The 23,772-nt window shown below is 35.8% G+C and overlaps 1 protein-coding gene and 1 pseudogene across 6 annotated transcripts in view; both read left to right on the forward strand.

The window, feature by feature from the left end:
* The window catches only part of GBE1 (1,4-alpha-glucan branching enzyme 1), a 278,483-nt gene that overhangs the window by 132,884 nt on the left and 121,827 nt on the right, over positions 1-23,772 (forward strand). The window lies entirely within an intron of this gene.
* LOC129034140 (protein SET-like) lies at positions 16,551-22,462 on the forward strand (annotated as a pseudogene).

Here is a 23,772-nt window from a genome sequence, read left to right on the forward strand (position 1 = left end):
CCATTTGTTTGTATCTTCTTTTATTTCATTGAGCAGTGGTTTGTAGTTCTCCTTGAAGAGGTCCTTCACATCCCTTGTAAGTTGGATTCCTAGGTATTTTATTCTCTTTGAAGCATGCGGCACTATTCACAATAGCAAAGACTTGGAACCAACCCAAATGTCCAACAATGATAGACTGAATTAAGAAAATGTGACACATATACACCATGGAATACCATGCAGCCATAAAAAATGATGAGTTCGTGTCCTTTGTAGGGACATGGATGAAGCTGGAAAACATCATTCTCAGCAAACTATCGTAAGGACAAAAAACCAAACACTGCGTGTTCTCACTCATAGGTGGGAATTGAACAATGAGAACACATGGACACAGGAAGGGGAACATCACACACTGGGGACTGTTGTGGGGAGGGGGGAGGGGGGAGGGGGGAAGGGATAGCATTAGGAGATATACCTAATGCTAAATGACTAGTTAATGGGGCAGCACATCAACATGGCACATGTATACATATGTAACAAACCTGCATGTTGTGCACATGTACCCTAAAACTTAAAGTATAATAATAATAATAAAATACAATTAAACATCCAGTTTTGTGGCCTCCCTAGCCAGGTTTCCAGGGCTCAGTAGCCCCATGTAAATTGCATTGAATGACACAGGTATAGCAAGTAGTCTGAAGGCTCTTGCTGTTACAGCTTTGTAGTCATTACATTGGGTAAATCTACATCCATTTATTGAGTTAGGTGGTTATAATATTTTATTTTTCAATAAACCCTTTTAGGAGCAATAAACTAAAAAAGTATATGTTTTATGAAAAGTACTAAATGTCTCTTTCTCAAGAAATTAAACATGTAACTTAAACAAAATAGTCACTAATTATTAATCAGTTGCCAAGAATTGTTTTATAGAACTACCAGTAAAATCACCAATTTGTCAGCCAGTAAACACATGTAAGTAATTATTTTGGCTTGTTTTTACCTCTCAAATATGACTCAGGCATAAGTGAATTAGAATGAATGATTTAGTTGTATAAAATTTAGTTATCCTGGGATTAAGATGAAATAAATAATTTAGTAACATACTCTATTGCTATATATATGCAATTGTTCTTTCTCCTTTATATTTTAAAGGGTAGGCTATTTGCTTAAATGATGGGTAGAATATATAAATATATGGTGAAATAGACTGTTCAATTGAGTTTTGTCATGAATTTTCAAAGAAGTTTCATTAATTAAATTTTGTAAATATGACATGATCATTTACATAGAGAAAACAATGTTAGCAGTAATGAAGAAACTCATCACTGGCTCTTTGGCATTTTGCCTAACTCTGATCAGAATTTTTGATTTCTATCATTTGCCATTGTTCCACAATTATCACATGAATAAATCGGTTTTCAGATTTCCCAGAGCTCTTGCCCTCACTGTTAGAGTCCACAAGATTCCATCTAGGGTCTTCTTCATGTTCTTATCTGTATGCTTTTCCTGAGTTCTCCTTCACGGCCATGATATTCATTCTTTCAAGAATTCAGTACCTTTTTTGTTGTAGAGACTATGCTGCACCTGCTCACCTTGAAGAAGAGAAAGACATGGCCCCATTTCAGGAAATTAAAAGTCTAAAGAGGATGATACACAATATGTATGCTTATGCAGCCCGGGGTGACATATTGATAGTTGATGACACATATAAGAGGGGCACCTGAGTCTGAAAGGGGGTGGAATTGTCATAAAGGCCTCTGGAACAAATGGCCCCTCCCTGTCTCTAATTTGGAGTGGGCAAGTCACGTAAACTCTGTGTGTCTCAGATTCTTCTTTAAAATACTAATTTAAAGGGTGCCTATCTCATGGAGCTATTATAAGATTTAAAATATTAAAAATATGTGGCCAAGCAATGTGGCTCACTCCTGTAATCCTAGCCTGTAGTCCAGTGCTTTGGAGGCTTAGGTGGGAGGATCCCTTGAGGACAAGAGTTTGAAGTTACAGTGAGGTATGATTGCACCACTGCCCACTGCATTCCAGCCTGGGCGACAAAGTGGAAATAACAAGAACAACAACAACAACAAATATATATGTTATATATATATGTGTAAAATATATAATTTTCTTATAACAGTTCTTGGCATATTATAAGAATTAGTATTGTTTCTTATAACTGCCATGGTTTATTCTAAAATTAGACTTCTCAGTTGAGCTCGAATTGATGTATCACATAAACAACACACATTCATTTAACTGTTACAGGTCCTCCCCTCTTTATTTTACTTCCACATGATTTTTCAAATCCAGATTCTCTTTCTTACCCCCCACCCTATGTTAAAAATGCTGTTATTATTCACCTCCATTCTTTGTTCTCTTCCATGTGAGTATGTGTTTTATTATACCAGTTATTGGATTGCATTATTATTGTACTTAGTTTGCTTTTCTCCTTTATACGAAGCCAATAATATAAGTTTCAGCAGGGCAAAGACCATGTTTATCTTGTTTCCCACTTTATTCCTCAGGACCGGAACGGTACTTGACACATTTAAACACGGATTTGTTGAATGAATAAATAAATGAGTACATTTATGCTAGTTCTCCCAGATTAGAATATAGATGTTATAATCCTCTTCCTTAAGCAAGTACCTCAGAACCTGCTAGAGAATAGACTGTCAAAGTTTGTCCAGATGAGTAGAAATGAAGCCCATTATCTCTATGAAGTAATACTTTTTTGAATAGTTTAGGTCCTTTTATACCCAGATATAGAAAATAGTGTTTCACTTCATTCACGAAATAACAATGGCATCCAGGTTTATTATAGCTCTTTGTTCCATATAATTTATTTGGGAAAGTGGGAAATAATCCACCAAGGAGGAAAGTTCAGCAGGAAATTAGGAAGTGTGGCACATGAAAGGTGTTCAGTGCTCAAATACACTTGGAAAACCCCAAATTAAATCAAATTCAGCACACTTCTTTAGAATCAAAATTCTTGGAATCTAATTAGCTATATACATTTTGAATCTCCAAGTAAGTGCTATACAATAATACTTCATTTTTCAAATGTATTAGACCTTGAAGCACTTCAGATGCACATAGAAGAGATTTTTTTTTTTTTTTTTTAAATGCGTCTGAACATGGCTTATGGGGTTTTTGAAGGGTCTGGCTCTAGTCTCATCTTGACATCCTTTTTCTCTTGCTTACTAAGCTCTAGCCACCCCAGTGCTTTTCCTGCACTGGGGCTGTTGTGCATGCTTTTTTCTTTGCCTGGAGTAGTTCCCTGGTATCCATCTCCTGTTTATTTTCTGGTCCTCAGTGTAAAAGCCCCTTCTCCTTATCTTCGCCAGTCTAAAATCAGTTCGTCGGGAATGCTTGCTCAAGGCTTCCTCTTTTTATCCTTTACTTATTTATAATCTGTAGTTATAAGTTGTGATTGTATTTATGTTTTATATTCTGAAATACTTACAACTTACCAATTTTCTTTTGATTTTACCTTTAAGAGCTATTCCATTGCATAAGTGTACATATGTAAATTCTGTGCTATAAACGTTGTTAATGGTCATTTTACTTTTGTTTTGTAAAGAATATCCTGTTTGAACCTTATGTCCTTGAAAGAAAATGAAGATTTTTACTACTACCTTAACCAATACAGATATAGTGATAATAGCTTGAGCTAGTGAGTGGATGAAATTAGAATAGATGTGCTTTGGCATTCAGGCTCTGCTGTTTCCGAGCATGAGCTGCTCCTTACTGAGCAGTGCCGGCATTGTTTTGTTGTTTACTTTATTGAAATCTTACCGCCCCTAAACTAGCATCAACATGTAGTACTATTTATTTACAACATACAAGTTAAGGAAATGAAGTCTCTTTATGGTTATTTCCTCTAGCAGAAGATAATAGCACAACTTGCTTCAGTATTTACGCTTTTTAAAATAAAACACAATTTCACCCTTTCCTCATCAGCCCATCAGAAGTTTCTCTGGCTGCCTTTCTTCCTCTCCTTCTCTTTCTTTCTCATTACCTTTCCTTTTCTCTCCATACTCCAATAGATATCAGCTGTACATTTGGTGATTAAACTTTGTGATATTTGAAAGAAGATAGCCAAAAACCAGAAATAAAAGTCAAGGGCCAGGCATGGTGACTGTCCTGTAATCTCAGCACTTTGGGAAGCTGAGGTGGCAGAATCACTTAAGCACTGGAGTTTAAGACCACCCTAGGTAACATAGCGAAACCCTTTCTCTACAACAAAATTAAAATGAAATTACCTGGGCATAGTGGTGCATGCCTGTAGTCTTTGATACTTGGGAGGTGAGGAGGAAGGATTGCTTGAGCCCAAGAGTCCGAGGCTGCAGTGAGCTATGATCATGCCGCTGCACTCCAGCCTGGGCAACAGAGTGAGACACAGTCTAAAAAAAAAAAGTCCAGGATTTTATTTTTTATTGGTACTTATCAGTTTTAGGAAAGATGTAAGGGAATAGTTGTCTCTATGTTCTTTCTAAAAGTCTTAAGTTACAGACTCCAGGTGCCTCCAGTGACTGAAGTGTAAAAATATTAAAAGATGATAGCCAATGCAAAAATAGGAATGTCAGAATCAAATATCCTGAGAAGAAGCTATCAGTAGTGTCTAGAGTCTTAGATAGTATTCTCTTAACTGATAAAGACCTGAAAATATCTCCTATCAAGGCAGGAGTGAAGCATTCTATTCTTGGTTTCTGTGTTTTTCTTCCCCCCACTGCATCCTTCCTTCTCCCTCCCCCTCCCCCTCCCTCATAACATAAGGGCAGGCAGGATTCTGAGGCAGGGAAGGATTTGAGTCTATGTCAGGAAAAGTGTAGCCGTGGCTTTATTTTAGGGCCCTACTCTTTTGTCTTCCCTGTGGTTGGCTCTTTTCCCTGCTATGCTGATTATTTTAGCAGGTAGAAAAAAGTGGCTGCTGCTAGAAAGTTTCCTTAAGAAATGTGAATATTTTAGGCTATTTGAGCATAAATGTAGCTAATTCAGACACACTGGGAACAAACCAGAAGGAGACTTGGTTCTTTTCCACTCTTTCTGCAGGATACATTAACATCCCATAGAAAGTAGAGATATGCTTCTTGTATTGTGTGTGTTTTTATGTTACCTTATAGATATGAACTAGCTCAAATAAATATCCACTAGGTTATTTTCCTGTTTATTTACATGTTATGTGTGTGTGTATGCATGTGTGTGTATCACGTCTAAACCAAAAGTTTATACCCGTTGATCATATATTATTTAATATTTTGGTTTTCTGCAATTCATAATCTCAACACACCTAAAATTTATAGACAATAGGGCAAGATTATACATTTCTAGAGTGTGCAAGTGGGAGGTTTACTTTAAAAATAGATATGAAATACTGTTTCTGTATTAAATATATGAATATTACATGTTAGGAGCAGGAGGCTTTATGAACAAATGTTGATGCGTAAGTAATATGCTTGTGAGAATCCTGGTATGGTTAGGCTTTGTGTCCTCACCCAAATCTCATCTTGAACTGTAATCTCCATAATCCCCATAATCTCCACATGTCAAAGGAGAGACCAGGTGGAGGTAATTGAATCATGGGGGCAGTTTCCCCCATGTTTTCTCATGATGGTGAGTGAGTTCTCACAAGATCTGATGGTTTTATAAGGGGCTTGTCTTCCTTCGCTCGGCACTTCTCTTTCCTGCCGCCTTGTGAAGAAGGTGCCTTGCTTCCTCTTTGCCTTCTGCCACGATTTTAAGTTTCCTGAGGCCTCCCCAGCCATGTGGAGCTGTGAGTCAGTTAAACCTTTTTCCTTTATAAATTACCTAGCCTTGGGCTGTTCTTTATAGCAGTATGAAAATGGACTAATACAGATTCTATATTAAAAATAAGTCTGGGTCAGGCACAGTGGCTCATGCTTGTGATTTTCATACTTTGGGAGGCCAAGACAGGAAGAATGCTTGAGGTCAGGAGTTCAAGAGCAGCCTGGGCAACATAGTGAGACCCCATCTTTATTTAAAAAAATGAAAATAAAAATAGCCAGGCATGATGGCTCTCACCTGAAGTCCATCATGAGGCTTCTCAGGAGGCTAAGGCAGGAAGACTGCCTGAGCCCAGGCAACCTGGAGGCTGCAGTGAGGCCAGGAGGTTGCAGTGAGCCATGGTCATGCCACTATACTCCAGCCTTGGTGACAGAGTGAAACCCTGTCTCAAATAATAATAATAATGTCTGGCACACCATAGATGCTAAATTAACTAATTTAACAAAAGTTTGAGTACCTACTGGATACCCAACCTTCCTGAACCCTGGGAATGAAGCAGTGAAGAAAACAGATAAGACGCCAACCCTCAGAGCCCTATACTTTGGTGAGGAAGACCAACAATACAGAGTACATTTCTAGGTAGCAACAAGTACTATGAAGAAAAAGGCAATCAGCTAGAAAGATTCAGTGTTATGTTGTAAAGTGGCTGTCTATTAGTGTGTGGTCAAGATAAGCATTCTGAAAAGGTGATATTTAAGCAGAGACCTGAATGAAGTGACATGCAATATCATATTCTGAGAATAAGCAAACAGTGAGGAGAAAAGGAATTGTGAAGTCCCTGCAGGGGCAATGGGGTTGGTGTGTTTAAAGGAAGGCCAGGGAGATGTAGATTGGTAAGTGAGGGAGAATTTCACGAGACTCCAGAGAGTTTGGCAGTTGTCAGATCATATAAAACCTTGTAGGTCCTTGTAAGGAGATTCAATTTTCTTCTGTTTTATTCAGTTTATTCTGTGTTTGATGGGGAGCTGTTTTAACAGCTTTTTAAAGGTTTGGATCAGGGAAATGGTATGACATTACTGAAAAGATCGTTTTTTTCTATTCTAGAAGGAAGATAGATGTTGGGCAGATGTAGAACTTTTGGGCAGATTTAAGATATTTGTATTGCAGTAGTCCAGTGAGAAACTGTCTTAGATGAGTGCAGTAGCATCAGGGGCTTTAATAATTAATTAAATTAAACATGGAGTGCATGTTGAAAGTATAACTGATTTAAAGAAAAAAAACTTGCTGAGTGATTGGTTTTATATGAGGGGAAGAAAGAAGTTAACTCTGAAGTTTTTGACCAAGAGGTAAACAGGCCTCTGAAAATGGGACTTCTGGCATAAGGTACACTGTAGCCATTCACAAATCCATGGGGAACTGGGAGGAGAAGGATTTGGGGGAAAATCAAGAGGTTAGTTTTGGATATCACAAGTGTGAGATGTATGTTTGCTATATAAGTGGAAATATTGAGTAGGCACTTAAAAATATAAGCCTGGAATTTAGTGGAGAGGTTCAGACTGGCAATTTGAGTCAGAAATCATCTGTTTATAAAAGGCATTCAAAGCAGTGAGCTTGTATCAGATCATCTGAAGAGTGTGTGTGAAGAAAGATGTGGTTGAGCTACTGAGCTCCAAGTTACTCTAACATAAGGAGGTCAGGAAGAAAAACAGAAGCTGGGAGCTAAGAAGATAAAGAAGGATATGCAGGTGAAATGGGAGGACCTATTTAAATAAGCATGTTTTAGAAGGAGTTAATGCTCAAAATGCCAGCTGCATTTGCAGAGTTTAATTTAGATGAGGATTGAGAATTGGCCATTGATTTAGCATGATGGTCATTTATTTGGACTAAAAATGGTTTTGTTGGAATGGTTGGGCTGAAATTCTGATTCAGATGGGTTATGAAGAAAATGGAAAGTGAGAAAGTGAAGGCAGCAAGTGTAGAAAACTTTTATGTATAGAGAAAGGATATTTACAAAGTAGTAGAAAAGTGGGTTTGGTAGCTGGAATGGAGGTCAAAAGTCAAAAAGTTTCTTTTAAGGTAGGTGATAGTTCAGCTGATGGGATTGAGCTGATAGAGAGGGTTCTTTGAAAAACGCAGGGGCAATTTATCTGATGTAATAAGAAAGTAGGTGAAGTATATGGTAGATTTGATTGGGTGTTGATGCTTTTTAATTGCTTCCATTTTCTCATTTAAATAGAAGGCAAGGCCATCCAGTGAAAGTGAGTGAGGGAGAGGTATTGGAAATTCCAGGTGAGAGGAAGTATGGTGTTGTCCACTGCAAGAGTGGGAGAGAGTAGTTCACTAAGGGAATGTGATAGGATTCCTTAGGGATCAGATTCAACTAAGGGTGGAGTTTTGTTAGGACTAGAGGAGTGATGTAAAGGAATGATTCGGGTAATAGACTGTGAGAATTCTAATTTGGATAAGCATGGACAGGACAGCCGAAGAAGGATAGTAGGTACAAAAGATGTGGTTAGGTGTAATTCTCTGTTGCGGGGTGAAGAATTGTTGGATGAGGGCACTGAATATTTTGGCTTATGGAACAACCTTATAAGGAGACCAAAGCATGCTGTGACATCCCTTAAGTCACAACCACGGCTCTTTGAAAGCCAGGAGGAGGGCAGTCTCTTAGGATCCCCTCAAAAATGTTTGAATGACAATGGTGTTTCTCCATTTCCCTTACATTTTCATATACTTAACTTTTCCAAAATGGTAACAACAATAAAAAGATTCACAATTTTCTAGGTAGAATCTGTTAAATTATAGCATTAAATAATAAGCCACAACAGGAGGTATAATTATAAGGTAACCTTGAGAGACAGTTGATTTGAATACACTCAATCCATCACCAAATGTGTTCTCCAAAGTGTTACCAGAGTAAGCTTTCTAAAATGCAAATTTGACATGTGACTCACAAATGTGAAACATTCAGTGGTGTCTTTTCTGTTGCTTATAACAGAATAACTGAAACTGGGTAATTTATAAAGAAAAGGAATTTATTTCTTACAGTGATAGAGACTGAGAACTCCAAGGTCAGGGGCCTGCCTCCGTGAGGTCTCTTCTTGCTGATGGCGTCTCCCTGCAGAGTTCCTAGGTGTTGCTGTCCTCTCATATACTGAGTCTCTGTGACTTTACACATGACATTTCCTTTCATTTGGAATGCACTCCCTCCTCTACTTTGCTTTATGGACTATCTTATATTTTAAGGCCAAATATCTTTCTTATCTTATAAGAAACTTTCATAGAAGGTCTCCTGTCTTCATCCTCATTCCTGCCTGGTTGACATTCATCCCCGCCACCTCACTGCAACTCAATCAGGACTTCCCTTTTTTGTTTAAATACTGTTTAAGTATAATCTACTTAAACAAATCTAATATTGTATAAATTACACTTCCCAAAATAAAAACCCTCCCCATTTTAGTCCTTTTACTGGACCACATGTCATTTCAGCGACTTGCCTTTTGACTTTATTTCCATAGCATATGCTTGCTCTCAAATAAATGCTCATTAACTATTAGAATTCTTTCTAAAATAAAAGTATATATACTAAGTGCTCTTTAAATTTCATATATTAAAACAAGATGGTCTGCCATTAATTTTGGCTTTTGTTATTAAAAATTATTTCCATGTCTTGGGAGTCCGAGGCGGGCAGATCACAAGGTCAGGAGTTCAAGACTAGTCTGGCCAACAGAGTGAAACCCCATCTCTACTAAAAATACAAAAAAATGGCCGGGCATGGTGGCAGGCACCTGTAATCCCAGCTACTCGGGAGGTTGAGGCAGGAGAATCACTTGAACCCGGGAGGCGGAGGGTGCAGTGAGCGGAGATCGCACCACTGCACTCCAGCCTGGACAACAGTGCGAGACTCTGTCTCAAAAAAAAAAAAAAAAATTATTTCCATGTCAAAAATAATTTGACCTTCTCATGCTGTCATATATGACAGCCTTTAAATTGCTATGTTTTATATCATTGATTTAATGTAGTTTCCTGAGCAATTTATGAAAGCAATATTTTTAAATAAAAATTATGATTTATTTTGTAATAAACTAATTTGCAAAGTATATTTTTTAAATATGGAGCTATTTTAGCTTATAAATTTATATGTTTTTTAATGGTGATGACATTTTAATGCTACACTTTTTAACTTACTATGAAAAGGTTTTACTCTAAGAGATCTACAAAAAAAGGTAAAAAGAAAAACTTCATTTTAAATGTAAAATGGTGTTTTGTTTCCTCACATTAAAATGCATTTTAAAATGTCAAAATAAATGTGAAAAGCCAAAATTAAATCTCTTGGTCATATTTTTGAAAAGTGATAATTCTTTCTATTTTAATTAAGTCCCTAAAGAATTTTTAAATGTGAGTGTCTCCAACCTAGAGGATAATTTTAAAACAATTATGTATATAATTATTTGCTTTATAATTTTCTTCCATCCCACATAGTCATAATTTTAAGCCTTTATTTTAATGAGCCCCCATGAAATGATGTGTTAAGTGTTAAATAATTTCCAACCTCCCATTTTATTTTCTCTTGATTAATGGAATCAATAAACAATTTATATTAAAATGCAAATGTGGACATATACACTCAAATGAAATAAATAATCTAATTGTCAGTTTTAAAAAATTAGCATGATAATCTATAGTTGTACCCTTAATATATGTGAAATATGTTTCTTTTTATTCTAATTTCAACATGGACAGATATAGCAGAAGACCATAAAACCATTTTGTTCCATCTAAGTGAGAAAATGGTAGATTATCTTAACATATATGTATGTGTAGATATATTTACAAGACAAATTTGGATCAAGTTCATAAAGACTTGGATAATATGAAGGACAATTTTTTTATAGAATGAATACTACTTGCATAGTTTAGCCATGGTGCTGAGGGTCTGCAAAATATTGTTGTTATTCTTCTTTTTATAGGGCAGAGACAAATGCTAAACATATCAATATTATTGATGATTTTACCAGAGATCCCTTTTTAAAAATAAATGAATGAAAATTACATGTTCCTTGCAATAGGTTACAAAATTATATAGTAACTTTCTGCATGTTTGCATTATTTTGATATAATTTAAAGAGTCATTTTTTAAAAAGAATCTCATATATAAGTTCAAAGATTTCCAAAAGTATATTAGGTACGGTGTTTCTTTTCTGGGTGTGTAGCAGTTTTTCAGGCTGAGAAAATGACTGATGAGTAGATTTATGAAGAGTGAATATCACTAAAGGAACATCAATAACTTTAGCTCTAGTCTTAATTTTTCAAGTAAGTATGTAAGTAACTAAGTAATGCTTCTTTTTCAAGGACTTACTCTACATGTGTAAAATGAGAGTTGGCCTAAATTCATTTCTAACCTCTTAATACAAAGGGAGATTCAGGATAGGATATGCATCCTCAATGAAATTTCTGAACTGTGAGAGAAAAGTGAAGCAGAATGCCAAGGTGAACCAGCGTGTGAGGAAACAGTTCCTGATTTAGAATGTCAAAGGCGAAAGAAACTTCTCACTGCTATTCAAAGTTTATTCCTCTTTGTCCTGCCTAAAAATTAACACGATAAATGATCCTCTTCAGTGGGATCATGTAGAATCATGGAGTGTGGAGTTGAGTTTTCTGAGGTCAACTAGGGATCACTTCTTTACAGTTTTTTCTTGGTGTCTGATTTTCTGCTAGCTTTCTGGGAAACAATTTGCGAGTACTTACGTTAATAAGTCCTAGAGCATGATCATTGAATTATTAAATATAAGGTAATTTATTCTAAGGCTGTAGGCCAACTATAAGTTAAAAATGCTTTGTGCATTAAGATATTTCTTACAAGTTTATTAATTAGAAAACAGTGAAGATATTCTTCTAGTATGATGATCAAATTAAGACATTCTCAGATGAACGAAAACTAGATAATTTGTTGCCAGCAGACTTATCCTAGAATGGTTAATGGACATTCTATGAAATGGAGAAGGAAAATTGGAAAGAGTAAAAGTACGGCTAAATACAATAAAGTTTCCTTCTCTTTAATTTTTAACTTATGTCACTGTGCAGACATCAAAATAACAGTAAAAGGATACTAGGAATAACTCTACATACATATATTTGGTAATTTAGATGAAATGGATCTATTTCTAAAAAATCACTACCACAACTTACCAAATCTGAAATATTATAATTACCCTGTAACTATTAATAAAATTTAATTTGTAACTTAAAAGCATGTAACATAGGAAAACCTACATGTACATGTCTTTTCAGTGGACAATTTTCTGAAACATTTGAAGAAGAATTCACACTAATTTAGTATAGTTTCTTCCAGAAAAGAGAAAAAGAAGGAACACTACCCAATTCATTTTATGAAGCCAGTATTGCCCTAATATTAGAACCAGATAAAGAGAGTAATAAGAAGATAACTGCGGGTCAATATTCCTCGTGAATTAGGAGCAAAATTTTTAACAAGATATTAGCAAATACAATTCAGCAATATATAAAAAGAATTATACAACATAACCAAGTAGGGTTTGTTCTAGAAATATTAAGCTTGTTTTGTATTTAAAATCCCAACACAGTAACAAGCTAAAGAAGAAAAAAGATTATATTAGTTGATGAAGAAAAAGTATTTTGCCAAATTAAACACCCATTTGAAATAAAATGGCTCAGAGTGATAGGAACAGAGGGGAACTGTCAAGTCTTAATAAAGAAGATCTGTTAAAAACTGAAATGGGACAATATACTTAGTGGCTAAAGTCTAAATTCTTTCTTTCTAACTTTGGGAACAAGACAAAGAAGTCCACTATCACCATTCTTACTTAACACAGTGCTGGGAATTCTGGCTAATGAAATAAAGCCAAAAATAAATAAAAAGAAATCCATAAGACATAGAGATCAGAATGGATAAATAAAACTTTCCTTTCTCTTTGTGGTTGACATGATTGTATATATAGAATATAGAAAATACCAAGGAATCTAAACAAAACCCCTCCAGAATTTAATAAATGAGATGAGCAAGGTTGCAGTTGTATTTCTATATACTAGTAATGAACAGGGGTTATTAAAATTAAAAAATATACTATTTATAAACACTTGTTCTCTCCCTCCTTCTCTCTTTCCCTTCCTACATCCCTCCCTTCATCTTTTTTCTCTCTTAAAAGAAGTAGTAAGATGTAAATCCAATAAGATATATACAGGAATGTATAATGAAAACTATAAAACACTGATGAAAGAAGAAAATTTAAATAAATGGAGGTGCATACTGTGTTCATAGATTGGACAACTCAAAGTAATAAAGATGTCATTTTTCTCCAAATCAAAAGCTGTTTAAGACAATTCCTATCAAATTCTTGGAAGACATTTTTATAGATGTATACATAGAGATTATTTCAAAAGTATATGGTAAGACAAACATTAGAACACTTAATCTTGTAAAAGTGGAATAAAGTGGGGGGAATCAGTCTCCCCAATTTTTAGTCTTACATAGTTATAGTAATCAAGACTGTATGGTGTCAGTGGAGGGATAGACATACTGATGGAACAGAATAGACAACCCAGAAATAGACCTACGCAAATATGCATGACTAATTTTTGACAAAAGTACAAAAGCATTTCAGTGGAGGAATGATGGATTTTTCAACAAATGATACCAGAGCTGTTGGACATCCATAGAAATAAACTTCAACCTAAATTTTCTACCTTATGCAAAAGTTTACTAAAATAGATTATAGATTAACACGTAAAATGTGAAAATTTTAGAAAAATAAAACTGGAGAAAATCTTCAGCTGTAGGATTAGTCAAAGAGTTCTTAGACTTGACATGAGAATACTGTCAATACAAGGAAAAATTGATAAATTTGACTACTTCAAGATTGTGATATAAAGTTCTTGTTAAGATGATGAAATGACAAGCTAGAAACTCAGAGAAAATGTTTGCAAAGCACATACCCAAAGAGGTCTCAAATCCACAATACATAAATGTATCAAAACGCTACAGTTAAAATATCATAAAATGGCGAGAAAACGGAATATATAGATGGCCAATAAGCAGATGAAAATATATTCAACATCATTTTAGGGAAATGGATACTAAAACTACAATGAGATATCACTACATATCTATCAGACTGCTAAAATTAAAATAGTAACTACACCAAATGCTGGTGAGGATTACTGGATCATTCCTGGTGTGCATATAAAATGCTATAATCACTGCAAAACAGTGTAGTAGTTTCTTGTAAAACTAAATATGCAACTGTCGTACATGCCAGCAAGCAGTTGCACTCCTGCGTATGTATTCCAAATAAATTAAAACTGTTTTCACACAAAAACATACACTTAAATGTTCATTGCAACTTTATTCATCATAGCCAGTACCTGAGAACAACCCACTTGTTCTTCAGTATATTAAACAAGAGTGTAGTACATCCATATCATGTAGTACATTGCTGAGTACTACTCAGCAATAAAAATGAGTAATCTATTAATACACACAACTTGCATGAATCTCTAGAGGATTATGTGGAGTAGCAAAAGCTCATCCCCAAAGGGACATATTCCATTTTGTTTAATCCCATTTGTGTTACCATTCTTGTAGTGACAAAGAAATGGAGAAGAAATTAGTGTTTTCCAGGGCTGAGGGTGGTGGTGAGAAAACAGGAGTGCTCTGGATGTGACTATGAAAGGACAAGAGGATTCCTTCTAGTGATACAATTGTTCTGTATCTTGGCTGTATTGATGCCAATATCCTGGCTGTGATATTGTACCATAGTTTTCCAGATGTTATTTGGGGAAAATGGGTAAAGTGAACACAGTACCCCTCTGTATCATTTCTCATAACTGCATATAAATCTACGGCTTTCTCAAGATAAAAAGTTTAAGAATTTTGGTTTTGCATACAAATTCTAAAGCAGCTGGAAGAAAATATACCCACAATTAATAATTATTTAAGTATTCCCTCTTGATGGCATTTGGCAGTAGTCTTCATTTTCCAAAACCTATTGACATAGCTAATACGTTTTCAAATAGATTCTTTATTTTTAAAACAATACAAATTTTTTTTTTTTTTGAGAAAAAAATCTCGTTCTGTAACTTATGCTGGAGTACTTGAGCTCCTGTAGCCTTGAGCTCCTGGGCCCTGGGCTCAAACGATTCTCCCACCTCAGCCTCCCAAGTAGCTGGAACCACAGGCACATGCCACCACACCTAGCTAATTTTCCTTATTTATTTTTTTATTTATTGAGATGGAATGCCGCTCTGTCTCCCAGGCTGGAGTGCAATAGCGTGATCTCTCGGCTCACTGCAACCTCCGCCTCCTAGGTTCAAGTGATTCTCCTGCCTCAGCCTCCTGAGTAGCTGGGATTACAGGCACGTGCCACCATGCCCAGCTAATTTTTTGTATCTTTAGTAGAGAAGGGTTTTCACCATGTTGGCCAGGCTGGTCTGGATCTCTTGACCTCACGATCTGCCCGCCTCGGCCTTCCAAAGTGCTGGGATTATAGGCATGAGTCACTGTGCTGATTTTCCTTATTTTTTTGTAGAAAAGAAGTCTCAAATTTCCTAGGCTCAAGCAATACTTCCCACCCCAGCCCCCGCCTCAGCCTCCCACAGAGTTGGGATTGCAGGCATGAGCCATCGTGTCTGGCCTCAAATAGATTCTTAAAAAGCAACTTGTATTTTAATTTAGTCAAATCAGGGACATCTGCTGCTTATGCAGTCGCTTAGAACATCAATGCCAATTAAGAACATTTTGATTGAGAACTAATCTTCAATTTCACAGTTCAGAAGTTATGGTAGGGTTTTTTCCCCCCTTAGATTAGATTGAGCTATAGGGGACACACACCAAATTTATAGAGAAACATATTTTAAAAATTGTTGACCTAAGATATTAGATGAGATAGATGCTTTAAAAGTAATTGTGAACCAAGAGTGGTGGTGTACACCTGTATTCCCAACTACTTGGGAGGCTGAGGCAGGAGGATCACTTGAGCCCAGGAGTTTCAGGCTTCAGTGAGCCATGATTACACCACTGGACAACAGAGCCAGACCCTGACTCTAAAAAAACAAAAAAAAGTAACTCAGATTTTGGGGTTCACTAAGCAACTTACCTTTGTTTGTTCCAGAGTTTATGAAGGCAAACAGTACTTTTAAGGTTTTTTTTTTTTTTTTTTGATGTGTATGTGTGAACACGTTTAGTTTTATTGTAACAAAGCTTGTACACTTTCAATGTTTAAAACTGAGCATCATCTTTCCTTTCTGGTGAAACAGAGAAAATTTAAAAATAAACAAGAACAAAATTACAATAGAGAATGTTAATACCAAATAAGACCCTACAGGTTCTGCTGATTCTCCCATTGAGTGGCAGGGCTCAAGCCGTCATTAGGAGAGGATTTATTTTGAAAGTGTCATCTTAAACTGCAAGGATGTCTGTCAAATATCATAATTAAACATGCCAAAGGAGAAACCATATTGTCAAAATGTCCACTTAACCCACTGAAACATCTCAAACTCACCCCTTGCTAACCTTCTATAACCCCATTTTTTAAGTTTTTTTTTCTTTTTTTAAACAAGAGAAAGTAGATACATGTTGGTATATGCTAACTGTCCATATTCACATAGAGACACAGTGTGCTCTCTGATCACAATATACAGAGAAAGGAGGAAAAAACTAGAATTCTATGCACCACTACACAGGGGCTTAGCACCCTCCAGCTTCCAGTAGCGTGAAGGGAGCAGGATTTTTCTTTTTTCCCACAGAGCTTGGTGGTGTTGATTCCATAGAATTCAGACAGGAAGGGATAAAAATGAATTTTCAGCGGAAAGGGGTAGCGACTCTTTTCCCATTCTATTCTGCTCAAGGTATGTTCTCCAAAATAAGTTGAGAACCACGGTATAGAGAAAAGAGACCTCAAGAACAGGACGACTGAGGACAAGAGGAAAAACAAAAAAAACAAAAAAACAAAACAGACTGCAGCTTGCTCCCAGGGACTGGAGAACATTTTAAAAAAGGAAGGTCAGAATCCATCAGTGTTCTATTAGTCATTTTCTCCTTCATCCTCCTGTCTTTCCTCCCCTTCATCATCTTCATCTTCTTCACCTTCATCCTTATTCCTTACTTCATCAGTATCTTCTAATCCTTCCTCCTTTGCACGATGGAGGTGATCATCATCCTTCCTCCTTTGCACGATGATGATGATCATCATCGTCATCATCTTTTTCTTCTTTTCCTTCTTCATCATCCATATTAGGAACCAAGTAGTACTGTAATGGTTTTGGCCAAATGTCATCTTTGATGAACTCTCCTAACTCATCCACACCTGCATCAGAATGATCAGTAAATCAGGTAAAGAAGCTCTCTGGACCACCTCCTGCTGTGGGACCGAAGGAGACATCTGCTCCTTCAGGCTTGCTGAAGAAGGGACAAAAAGAACAGCAATAAGCAATTGAACACATTGATGAGATACAAAATGAAATAGACTTAATGTGAGGAGATTTTGAAAGTTGAATAGAAATGTAACAAACATCGCCAACCACTTTTTCAGAAGAGGTCAGAACTGATCACCAACATCCCAAATTTGGGTGTAACAACATTTGTCAACCATCCACCAAGTGTTCACACTGCTTGGCGAGGAGGACGAAGACACACTGCATTATTTGACCAGAGTTGAAGTGACAGAATTTGAAGATATTAAATCAGGTTACAGGATCGATTTTTATTTTGATGAAAATCCTTACTTTGAAAATAAAATTATCCCCAAATAATTTCATCCTAATGAGCGTGGTGATCCATCTTCAAAGTCCACCGAAATCAAATGGAAATCTGGAATGGATTTGACGAAGCACTAAAGTCAAATGCAGAATAAAGCCAGCAGGAAGAGGCAACATGAGGAACCAGAGAGCTTCTTGAAGTTTTTTTTTTTTTTTTTTTTAAACGAGTGTGGATTTAACACTTTAAGAGTGGCATGATTTTAGTAGATACGTAATCTTGATAAAGTAAATGTCTTATGAACCATTCCTGCCTAAAAAGTTCTAATATTCCTACAATTTGAAAGTTTGCGTTCTTAAACTAGTGTTTGTTTCTTCCCACCACTGCTAAGTTAGTACTGATTAATGCATATTAGTAAGATTAGTAATAGTGTTTGCTTTTACTAGGCATGATGTCAAAAATGCTTTTTTCCAATATGATTTCTCTTGAGGTTTTTCTCGTGTTTCTTCAGTATATCCTGGTTTTCACAATTCAAAAACTTGTCGTGTTGCTTGTGTTTGGATATTCCCTGACTCTTCATCAAAAAAGCATTTGTAAACTATGTCTTAGTTACATTTATTTCTTCTACTAACTAATGCTATTCATTATATGCTAGTATTTTACTTTGACATGCCCTCTTTATCAGTTTGAGAGCTGTCCAATTATAGACAATTCTCATCCTAAAAAATTCAGACTCTAGACTTGGAAAGGACCTCAATATTATAGTTTAATCTTTAGTCTTTTCTTTAGCATCCCTAATTCACCTTTCCCTTGAATGTCTTCAGAAGATGAAACTGATCTTGTAAGATAGCTCATTTCATATTTGGATGGGTCTCTCCATTAGAAAATTCTTTTTTATATTGAGTTTAGAATCTGTCTACCAATTTGTAACCCATGGAAGCTCACAAAGCGGATCCAATCACTTTTCTACATCATGTGCCTTTGAGTGTTATGCCCTGGGGCTTCTTCTATTTCCAGAGTGCATATTTCCATTTTCCCCTAATTGTTTTTCCTATTGCATTACTTGGTTTTGAATTCTTATTTATTAACAAACCTGAATTTGTCTATATACCTCTTAAATGTGGAATACTGAACTGAATGTACTATACCAGATGAGTTCTGACTTTTCATATTATATTTTAGTCAGAAATTTCTTAGCCATTGCCCAGTACAGGAATGCATCCACCACATCCTTGTTTGCTATTTTATACTTGAAAAGTGCAATTGTGTCAAAATATTTTCAGTGTCTGAAGATTTGGTGCTGTTCTGTCTTCTAGACGTCTATAAATAATTTGTATACAAGGTAGCAGGGGAAAAAAATCACTAGTGACAATTTTTTTTTTTTTTCTAACCTGACTTAATCTCCATTGAGAGTACTATAAAGATTACTTTTTTTTTTTTTAAAGCCTCAGTATATGTCTGGAAAAATCTTAAAATCAATCATTTAATTTAAATTGGATTTCAGAAGAAGGTCACTAGATGAAATCTCCTGCTGTAGTTAGTGAATGAAGGTTTATGTTAAAGGAGGGAAAGCCGACCACTTTTATGTTTTTAACGGGCTAAATTGGAAACTTGTCAGTGCTCACAATCCAGTTCTTCAAAATTATAAAACTAAACTTGAAAGCACCCTGGTCACCTCTGACCCACTGTGGAACACGGTGCCCCCCATTGAAGAGGAAAGGGGTGCAGTTCTTTTCAAGTAGAGCCACCTGCAGTCACAGGTGTTCTCCGCAAGCCTTGGTGCTTCAGAGAGCTATGGTATTTTTGTTTCTGCCAGCCATTGTGATGACAGTACCTCTGAAGTTCCTGGGCCATATTCAAACCTTGTCTCTCAAAAGCCACATTAGAAATATATATGCCACCCCCAATTTCTCAAAAATGGTGTTCTTTTTCCTGTTTTAATAAGATAACCTTCAAAGAGGTCTTTTCTTATGAAGTGTTTATGGATTATGAGAAACAAATGTAGACCTTTTGTTTATGAACATGGACAAAATTTTATTCACAAGAACATATTTATCTTCAACTGCTTAGTACTCTTTCAACTTTAAAAGAGATACTTTTCAGTTTATTGTAAAACTATTGCCAAAGACTAGCAAGTGTCTGTAAAAGAAAGGATTCTTAAAATAATTCACTGATTAACATGCTATATCAAAGGTCAAGGGGTTGTATCCTTGGATGATGATAGGGAGAGTTGCTGACTTAGTACTGCTATTGCTCTAGGGAAAAACTCAAAATTTGAACCAATGGGCCAGACATGTGGCATCATAATAGTTGGAAAAGTAAGATAATTTTGAGAAGACTTTATACTTTAGAGCAATACTAATTTTTGTGTAATCCATTATTTTCTTGACACTTTCACATGTTTCTGTGCCTATTGCATTATTTCCTCACATTTGTATCTTTATTGATTTTAAATACCCTTTTACTCTTTTTTCCTCATTTATCCCTCTTGTAACTGGCTGTGAATAAATTTCAATCACATTTTTATGTTAGTAACAAGTCTGAGTGCCAAATTTGAGCTCTACGAGACTCTGTTGTGAGCAATTTATATGTTTACAATCTCTAACGTCTGCAGTAAAATGTTCTAATACCGCAATTCTTTCCAAAGTAGGTTTGACCATTAGCAACCAACAGTATTAACAATGAAACACTTTGTGAAGGTATAAATCAAAAGAAAACATTTGTGAATAAGTGGGCTCTAGAAAAGGCAAGTTTGGGAGGATTGCCATCAAGTCCATGAGCTGCTTGTGACAACATCCAAAGCTTTATTAACTTCACTAATATATCAATAACAAGCAAAATAACAAAAGAAAGTAAAAAAGCAAAAACAAACAAACAAAAAAACCCCCAAAATCCTAGAGAGCAAACATTAGAAAATAAGATTTTAGAAGTATAGAAATATATTACCTGTAATCATTGGTATATTTTCTGTGTCTGAGAGTAAAATCTGACTTTAAATTTTTTTTTGGCTTTCAGCAGTGTTTTTGAGGGTAAAGAGACAGACAGATGTAGACCAGTGTTCCAGTCCTTCATTTGTTTGCCCAAGTGATTTTGGAAAATCACTTAATATCTGTTTCAGTTTCCTCATTAGTAATTAGAGGACGATAACTCCTTGAAGGGGTTCAGGATTTGTCACCCCAAAATTGGCCACGTTGGCATATTACTGGTTTTGAGTTTTCAGTAAAAGGCACTTGAAAAACTGGCGCAAGAAGTACACTTTCATTCCCCCTTTTTGTTCCTGAAAGCAGATGTAACTCCTATGTAAGAGCTGCCCTCCTTATGCCAGGAGGAAAGAAATGTTATCACCAGAGATGGGACTAGAGGATTCTGTACAAACAGACCTTGTGAAAAATAACTCTACTCTTCCTTTAGTGTCTCCATTTGTTTTAGTTACTTTTCCATATTTGTGATTCTTCGTTCAACCCAGCTTATAAGCATTCAGGTTTTGCTACTTCTTTGAGTCAACATTTTCTTTCTTTCTTTTCTTTCTTTCTTTCTTTCTTTCTTTCTTTCTTTCTTTCTTTCTTTCTTTCTTTCTTTCTTTCTTTCTTTCTTTCTTATTATTATACTTTAGGTTTTAGGGTACATGTGCGCAATGTGCAGGTTAGTTACATATGTATACATGTGCCTTGCTGGTGTGCTGCACCCACTAACTCGTCATCTAGCAGAGTCAACATTTTCTTATGAAGGCTCTTATGTTACATAAATTTGTATGCTTTTCTCCTGTTAATCTGTCTTATGTCAATCTAACTCTCAGACCCAGCTGGATACCCTAAACAGGTAAAGGTAAAGATTTTGCCTCCCCTCTACCCTACCAAAAATATAGTGAGAAAATTAAATATGATTATATGGATAAAGCACTGGACACATTATGGATTCCCAATAAAGGATAGTCTTCTCTTCTTTATCCCAGCATGCAGACTGCCAGCAGCCAAAAGGGAGAGGAAATCATCTTAAGGAGTTAACAGATATATCATAACTGACAGCTATTATCTCATGTATGTATTGTTTGGGGGTCATTGAATAATGTTGTGGCAAGTGTTCACAATGACAGTTCTACATGTCAGTGAAATAGCAAGTATCACAAATGTATTCCGTGACCTTTAGTGAAGGTTGAAAGAGGTTTTGAAAATGTAATTTAGGAGGGCTTTTCTGGAAAGGAGAAAGATAGTGTTGCACAAATAAGCGGCTTTCCTAAATGCCTGATTTAATCAAGTAATAACATTCAGAATTTATATTTCTTAACTAAAATACTTCTCAAGAAGGGTTTTCAATGGAAGAAGCACAGTGGATTTAACTAGATGGTGCCTCCCCTTTCTTTCCTTGTGCAAAAGTACTGACATATGGAATAGCTCATAAACAGAGATGACAGAGGAGGATGTGGTAGGGTTGAGGTTACAAATTCCTTCTTATTGGAAATCAGTGGTTTAGCATAGGAAAGTTGAACACTGACCCAGAAAACCCTTGATAGTTATATATGAATAGTGACATGCTGACATGCTGAAAGAGAACATCAGTTTCAGTGAGTATCCAATTTAGTGACTTTTCAACAACATGAATTTTGGTAAAAGTGGATTTAGTCCTAAGGACTTCTGGGGCTAATACGCAGTTAATCATAGATGAACAGGAGCATAACATTTCTTATGTAAACCTGGCTCTTCTTATCTGTGATCTTCATTTATCTATACTTTTTATGCTGTCCTACAATAAAATTTAGAAAATAATAACAAATACAAAAAAGTAATAAATGATAAACATTCTAGCATAAAAGTTGAATTAAAATAAAACTTAAGTGTTGGGAAATTCAATTAGAAAAGAGTTAAGAAAAAAGAATTAAATTGTTACTAATTGCATAATGGATGACATTTTAGACTTGACTAAGGTCAAATAAAATGATTTTTAAACTGGGAAACATTTTGACAAAATTACATAAATAAGGTAATATTATGCAAAAGAAATTAAAGATAAAAATACATAAATTTCAAATAATTAAAATATGACAAGACAAAATGAATAGTTAGCAGAATTAATTGCCATATTTATTTAGTTTGTTTTTGTTTTTGTTTTTGTTTTTATTTGTTTTTGAGATGGAATCTCGCTCTGTCGCCAGGCTGGAGTGCAGTGGCGCAATCTTGACTCACTGCAACCTCTGACTCCCAGGTTCAAGTGATTCTCCTGCCTCAGCCTCCCGAGTAGCTGGGATTACAGGCATGCGCCACCAAGCCTGGCTAATTTTTGTATTTTTAGTAGGGACAGGGTTTCACCATGTTGGCCAGGATGGTCCTGATCTCCTGACCTCATGATCTGCCCACCTTGGCCTCCCAAAGTGCTGGGATTACAGGTGTGAGCCACCACTCCTGGCCTGCCATTTATTTTTTAAATAAACTTTATGAAGAGCTAAACAATAGATTTTCCCCCATTTTTAGACAGCAATGACTATCAGTTCTAAAAAGGAACTTCTTTGAATAAAATAACAAGGCACTGTGAATTTTAAATCATTTTCTGTGAGGTCTAAACAACTTTTTCTTTTCTGTGCATGATTGACCAAAATGAAGTGAATAAAACCATAAATGGCAATATGGTGTAGCCTGCAGAACAATGATATGTGTCATTCATTTCTTTATTTTACAAATATTTACTGTATGGTTTCTAAGCACCAGGCCAGCTGCTAGGCTCTGGGAATACAGCAACAACTAAATAAACATGACATCTGTACATCTACAGCTTAGATTTATTATATTGAGGAAGATTGATAATTTTAAAATGCTACATAATAGCACATAAAGTAAATAATAATAAACCAAGAAAAGATCATAGTATCACATAAATGCTAAGCAAAACATAACTGAAAGTGATATGGTTGGCAGAGTAACTGGGTGTCCAGAGAAGTCCTCTAAGAGATCATATTTGCATGAAATCTAATTGACGGTTGGCCGGGGTCTGACTCAAGGGAAGAGAATTCTAGGCAGAGAGTATAGCTGGTAAGAAGTACCTATGTCTGAAATGAGCTTGTCTGTGCTTCAAGAACAGAAAAAAGGGCACTATAGCTGGTGCGCTTAGTGGGCAGTAGTTGAAATATTAGACTGGATCAGATTATACTGGACCTGTAACCAGGACTGTGGACTGGATTTTATTCCAAGTGAAATCAGACTTTGTTAAATAGCGCAGGGTCTTCCTGCCTGGGCAGGATTTTGACCTGAACATAAATCATTATTCTCAGTCTGGCCATACGCTGTACATTTGCAAATGGGCATGGACATTGATGACAATGTATAGCACCT

Source organism: Pongo pygmaeus, chromosome 2 (genome assembly GCF_028885625.2).
Source record: "Pongo pygmaeus isolate AG05252 chromosome 2, NHGRI_mPonPyg2-v2.0_pri, whole genome shotgun sequence".
NCBI lineage: Eukaryota > Metazoa > Chordata > Mammalia > Primates > Hominidae > Pongo > Pongo pygmaeus.